Source organism: Pyxicephalus adspersus, chromosome 6 (genome assembly GCF_032062135.1).
Source record: "Pyxicephalus adspersus chromosome 6, UCB_Pads_2.0, whole genome shotgun sequence".
Lineage (NCBI taxonomy): Eukaryota > Metazoa > Chordata > Amphibia > Anura > Pyxicephalidae > Pyxicephalus > Pyxicephalus adspersus.
The window spans coordinates 21780500-21787478 of record NC_092863.1 but is presented as its reverse complement, the minus strand read 5'-3'; the positions used below and the strand labels follow the sequence as shown (position 1 = coordinate 21787478).

At 42.9% G+C, this 6979-nt stretch overlaps 1 pseudogene; it reads right to left on the bottom strand.

Moving 5' to 3' along the window:
• Positions 1-3475: 3475 nt before the first annotated feature.
• On the bottom strand, positions 3476-3594 carry LOC140334411 (5S ribosomal RNA; annotated as a pseudogene).
• Between the last annotated feature and the right edge of the window lie 3385 nt (positions 3595-6979).

Sequence of the window (6979 nt, the reverse complement as noted above, 5' to 3'; positions counted from 1 at the left end):
ATTTCAATGGGAAGCATTTAAATGTGTTTTAATAGGTCAGTTCATCAAACATGCTTCTCGATTAAAAAGAGAAAAGGCAGCAACTGTTAAGCGGCTATTTGAATCCATCTCACAATTAGAAACTAAACACAAACAAAAAACTGACTTAGATACCTTAATGGTCCTGTCCCAACACTGCCAACAGCTGAGGACATTATTAGATGAATATTCATTAAAACTCAGAGATAGAACAAGAAAAATGTTCTATCAATTTGGGGACTGGCCGGGTAAATTACTTACTAGAGGTCTCCACCCATGGATGGCTACCACTTCTATCCCATATATTAGATCCACTAGAAATAGCAAAATGTACAATCCCACTGATATTGTATCTTCTTTTCAAGATTTTTATTGATATTTATATAATCTGAAGGGGAAACATGCGGATATGTCTCCGAAGGCATTCCGCAATAAAGGTAAAGAATATATACAAGCCACTGCATTACCAACTATATCTTCAGCTGACCAACAGCGATTAGAGGAATCATTCCTGGAAAAGGAGCTAAGCTCTTGTATATCCTCCTTAAAAGTTGGGAAGAGCCCTGGACTTGATGGCCTCACGCTCAGGTTTTATAACATTTTTCAGGAAAATATCTGGCCTCCCTACTTTCTACACTGAATAGTATCTCTAAGGATTGTGGTTTCCCTGCCCAATCTCTTGAAACTCATCACAGTTTTGCCAAAACCGGGAAAAGATGCTTTGTTATGCAGTAATTATAGACCCATCCCCTTGACTAATCTAGACATGAGAATATATTCCAAACTTTTAGCTAATAGATTGAAATTTTTAATCCCAGCCATTGTACATCAAGATCAAGTGGGGTTCACAATTGGGAGGGAAACTAGGGATGACACCCTAAAAGCAGTCTCTCTCATCACTTAAGCTCAGGTAACATCAATGCCCATGTGTCTATTATCAGTTGATGCTGAAAAGGCGTTTGACCAAGTGAATTGGATATTCCTGCAGGAAACACTTTTACAAATGCGAATAGGCACATCTATGTTTAATAAAATACAAGCTCTCTACACTGAACCACATGCGAAAGTCCGAGCTAATGGTCTTCTCTCGGACTCCTTCCCTATAAAAAAAATGGTACTAGACAGGGCTGTCCCCTTTCACCTATACTATATATTTTAGTAATGGAACATTTGGCTAATGCGATCAGGAGTAACATGGATATTAAAGGTATACAGATACGTAAGTGATCACTGTAAATTAGCCTTGTTTGCAGATGATCTCCTACTATATGTTACATCCCCACATATTTCTATCCCAGTCCTCCTCAAAGAATTTGTCTGATTTGGAGCCTTAAGCAATTTTAAGATGAAATATGACAAAACAGAGGCTCCTAACATCTCGTTATCCTCTACTGAATTGTCACAGCTAAGGAATCATTTTCCTTTCAGATGGCAAGATAACTCGGTCAAATATCTAGGCATCAAAATACCTGCAAACATTGCGCTGATGGCTGACAAACTATGGGCCCCTAATTACAACTATTACCAATGCACTTCGTTCATATAATGAGTTGAGACTGGGTGGGCCATATTTCCACTGTTGAGAAGGATATATTACCAATTACTATTTTTACACAGTGGTGGTTCCACCTCCAAAAACTTTTTTCCCGTGCCTCTCAAGATTAATACATGCATTTATTTGGGGGTGGGCGCGGGGGAAAGGCACGTATAAATAGGCAAATTATCTCTAGGAGAAAATCCGAAGGTGGACTTGCTATCCCTGATCTTAAAATATATTATATGGCAGCAATATTACATAGAGTGATAGACTGGGCCAAAAATAAGGAGGAAAAACTATGGGTGGCCTTGGATGAGGCTTTGACTTCTTGTGACTTATCTACCCTACCTTGGGTACAACCATTGTCCCGTCCCATCATCACTTACTCCACCCACAGTACATACAGTGCTATCTCTATGGGATTCCTCACTTAAACAGAATCTATTATCCTCCAGACCGGGTCCCATAATGCCCCTATTTAATAACCCTGAATTTCCTCCGGCCTGTGATGTAATTAAATTTTTATCCTGGAATAAACAGGACCAACCATATATGAGAAATATTTTACAAGACGGAAAGATACCTTTATTAGGAGAACCTCAGATCCCCTGTGAAATTTATGGTTCTGCATGGTTGGCTTATAATCAAATAAGGGCATATAGTTTGACCTTACAGACGATTTCTTCAATTCTTGGAACGCCCTCAGAATTTGAGCGGCTTATTCTACAAAAAGAAAGAATTACACATGGGGTGGCTTCTATATACCAAATTTTATTACATGTTTTAAAACCAGGTCTACCACATTTTATTAAATACTTGGAGAAAGCCATAGATACTTTACTGGATCAGGAACAAATCTCTAAAGCATTTACCCTGACCTGATGTCCAGATCCAGTAAAGACCAGGAAAGATCTTAAAAGATCCCTAGTAGATGGTACAGATGCCCAACAGATATACATAGATTCAATCAGACATATTCACCTACATGTTGGAGATGTGAACATGCACAGGGATCCATATGCTGCATATTTGGGATTCATGTCCTACCGTTCGGATTTTCTGGCAGAAAATCTTTGACCTTTATACCTGAAAATGATTTTATATAAGTTTTTCTTATATACCCTACAAATGGAGCTCTTATTAGCAGTTTCCCAAATCTCCTGCCAGTCATCCAAATCCAGGGTCCACCCCAAGACCTGTGCTGGAACCTGGCAGAGGGCCAGAGGGTTAGGATAAAATGCCTAATTTGTAAGTAGGCAAAAAATGAGGTACTAGGGAGGTCAACCATTTCACAGAGCTCTTCAAAGGTAAGTAAACTTTCATCCACAGGGTGTAACAGATGTCCAATTTGAAAAGGGCCTCTTATGTTAGCCTTGAGGCCTTAGATAAAAGGCCATACCTACCCTTGCAAGATCTCCATAGGTTGCTTGTAAAAACCATGGGTGCAGGAAGGTCATAATCATTCAAGGATAGGGGTGAACTCCAGCGCATCACGTTAGAGTGTGCAGGAGCAATCTTTCGTCCAAATCCGTACAAACACTGAAGGGGTTTGGGTGATGTCCACAACGGAATGTACCATAAATGAGCCGCTAGATAATATTTGTGTAGGTCAGGAGCCCCCATACCCCCCAGTTCTCTGGGCTTGCAAACAATGGGTTTAGCAAATCTATGCCTCTGGTATGACCAAATAAATTTCAGGAAATCAGACTGTAGTTTCTTTAGCACTCCTGATGGTACACCAACTGGTAGGGTCTCATAAACATGTCTAACCAGTCTTAACCCTGCTTAGTTCATGATCGGATGCATCAAGACTAATGTTAACATAGGCATGTAAACATTTCCCAATTTAATTTTTCTTCTTTTCATTAGTATTTTTAAAAGTTTAAATTAAAAGCAAAACATATGAACAATGGAAAAAAGAGCCTACAGCACCTGGTATTCCCAGGTGGTCTCCCATACAAGTACTAACTAGGCTCAACCCTGTTCACCTTCCGAGATCAGACGAGAACGGGCACATTCAGACTGATGTGGCCGTAGGCATTTTACCTTCTCCCAATTTGATCTTTCTAATTTTTTTAGCACTTTTTTTTAGTTTAAATTAAAAGCAATATATTTGAACAATAGAAAAAGGAACTAAAGGCACCTGGTATCCACAGGTGGTCTCCCATCCAAGTACTTACCAAGCTCAACCCTACCTAGCTTCTGAAAATCAAATGAGATTGGGCGCATTCAGACTGATATGGCCGTAGGCAATTGAATTTCTCCCAATTTGATCCTTCTTATTTGTTTTAGCACTTTTTTTTAGTTTAAATTAAAAGCAATTATTTGAAAAATAGAAAACATATCCTACAGCAGCTGGAAGTCCCAGGTGTTCTCTCATCCAAGTACCAATCAAGCCTAACCCTGCTTAGTTTCCGCAATCAGACGTATTATGACTAAGGACGAGCGTGTGAGATTATTAAGTTCGATCACTTACCGAACATTTAAGCGAGATCGGCCTTGTGATTTACCTTGAGGACGTGTTCTCGCTGAACAAACATGGGGAAATGCAGGGGGCGGAAGCGCCCACTATTTCTGGTGGGAACAGCGCAGCTGGGAGCGAATCATTTGCTCCCAGGATGCACAGCAAGGCCCAGCAGCACCAATAAGCAGAAATCTCAGAATAGGTATATATTCAGGGAAGGAGGGAGGGTTTAGTCAATCCATCTTGTGTTCTGTGTAAGGGAGAGAAGCAGGGGGAGAAGTACACTGTGACAGGTTAGGAGCCTTCTCTATATTTTGAAATATACAAATTGTGCAGTTTTTCTTGCTACCTCTTGCTATTTAACCAAAAAGGCAAAAACATTTCTGTTACTCTACAAAAAGAGATATTTCAGTCCGACCGATATACCTCTTGCAATCAATCACATATCTATCACAAAAGCCATTGTGCATTGTGACAGGGCAGGTTAGGAGCCTTCTGTATATCTTGAAATATACAGATTGTCCAGTTTTTGATGCTACCTCTTGCTAACTAGCAAAAAAGGCAAAAACATTTCTGTTACTCTACAAAAAGATATTTCAGTCCGACCGATATACCTCTTGCAATCAATCACATATCTATCACAAAAGCCATTGTGCATTGTGACAGGGCAGGTTAGGAGCCTTCTGTATGTCTTGAAATATACAGATTTAGGAACTAAAGTTGCTACCTCTTGCTATTTTTCAAAAAAAAACAAAAAACAGAATTAACATTTCTGTCCTACTCTACAAAAAACACATATTTTACACATTACCTCTTCCAAGCTATCCAAAAGCCATAAAAATGTCTGCATTTCTCTAAAAAAATTACAGATATTTGATTTTGATAGCACTTGCTATATATCTACAAAGCCAGAAAAATGACTGTATTGCTCTCAAAAAATACAGATATTTCATTGTTTGATACCTCTTGCTATTTACCAAAGACAACCATTTGGTACAGGTGCATTTTTGCCTGAATAAGTTAAAGATTAGTGGTAGACGCAGGGGAAGGCAGGGCATACTCCCCAGGAGTCCGCCACTGTAGGACAGCAACAAACTGTTGGAGGCAGCAGCACAAGTTATCAAACAGGTCTGAGATGTGTGCGGAGCATCAGTACACTAGTAGATTAATTGGGAGACAGCCACGTCATGTGGAGAGTATTGTGGACTGGGTCTTAGGGGCCTCAAGTGCAGCAGGCTCTTCTTCTGCAGCACCAGCAGCAGCAACCAGCAAAGCCGTGACAAGAGCAAAGACAGGAGTTAGCGTGGCTAATGTGCCTGTACCTCCTGATGACTCCCCTTGTTGTTTGATGAAAAGCCTGAGGATCGGTCATTGAGAATTTTAGAGTAGGAGGCAGACTGAGACCCTTGGAGAGTGTGGTCAGCAGTTGCTGGGCAAAGGTTCTGCATCAATGGCTGCCTTAGCAGATGTTGGCTTAGATGAAAATGAGGATGATGAGGACGGTGATGTCACTTGGGAAGCACCAGTGAGTGTAAGGACTAGCAGCAGTTCCAAAACAGACGTAAAGAAAAGGCAGCAGCAACAGACTGGGGATGGAGTCCCAAAGAACACACAGACAAGTGGGCAGAAGCAGGGGAACAGTCAGAGACCATGTGACCGTGGGGGAGATGGAGCAGGAGCAGACACAGGGCACCCAGAAGACGCAGGGGCAGGCAAAGAAAAAGAACAGCAGAGTGGTTGCACGCACCTCTCCAGAGTGGTCTTTTTTTCACACTGAAAGACGCTGACGGGTGGGTAGCAATCTGCATCCTGTGCCACAGACAGATTCGCAGAGGACAGGCTGGATCAAATTTGGGTACAACATCCCTGCTTTCCCACATGCGCAAGAAGCACAAACCAAAGTGAAAGCAGTACTTGCGTTCTCTTGAAGGGGGTGCAACCACAGTATCGTCTCTTCTTTCACCTGCATTAACTCCATTTCTACACCTCCGTCATTGCTTCTACGTCTCAGGAGGTTGTTGCCAGCCAGACTTCCAACTGCGAGGAAGTATCAGCTTCTGTCCGCAGGCTTCGTGGCCTCAGAAGACGTTTGTCGCCGCAAGATGGGTAATCCAGTAACCCCTTCAGCTCCCTTGAGTCCCAGTCCCTTCAGCCGATTCTACCGGAGTTCTTCACAAAGGCATCAGGCTATGGGCCCAACCAACAAAAGAGTAATTGACCTCAATTCGCATCTAGTGCAGCTACTGCCATACAGCATTGTGGACTAGGCTCCCTTCTGTGACCTGATGGGCTGTGAAGAGCGGTGGTGGAATATACCAAGCAGACATTTTTTCTCCCGCACAGCTGTAGCCAGTTTACATGCACATGTAATGGGTAACCTCTCCTGGGCATTGGCATTCCCGGTGTCTAGCCAAATCACCATCACCATAGACAGCTGGACAACCAGGCACGGAGTGGGAAGCTACCTGTCATTCACCGATCACTGGGTGGCCTTTCATAGATCAGTTGACGGTAGTCTGCAAGAGGCATTGCAGCACCAAGAACCCCCGACTAGGGGGAATGGTGGGAAAGCATGGGTCAGCTCAGTCCTCTCCCGCCTTCATTCCTTCTACCGGCAAACCCTCTCTTTTCGACACTCCACCTGAAAGGCCAGCAGCAGCGGAGGACACTGTGGTTAAGCGGGCACGTCACTACGGCTCCCTCAATCACACTCATTGCCAGACAGTGCTGAAAAATGGTGTCCTTGGGGGAGAAAAGTCACACCTCCAGAGAACTCTAGTCCGCTTTGCACAGAGAGGTTGAGGCTTGGCTGACAACCTCCGGGCTCACAACAGGCAAAGCAGTGTGGGACAACGGGGCCAACCTTGTGGTACCGCGTTGCGCATGGGCCCTGCTTTGCCCACGTACTGAACCTGGTGGTGCAGAAGTTCCTCTGCACATACCCAGGACTGCAGAACATA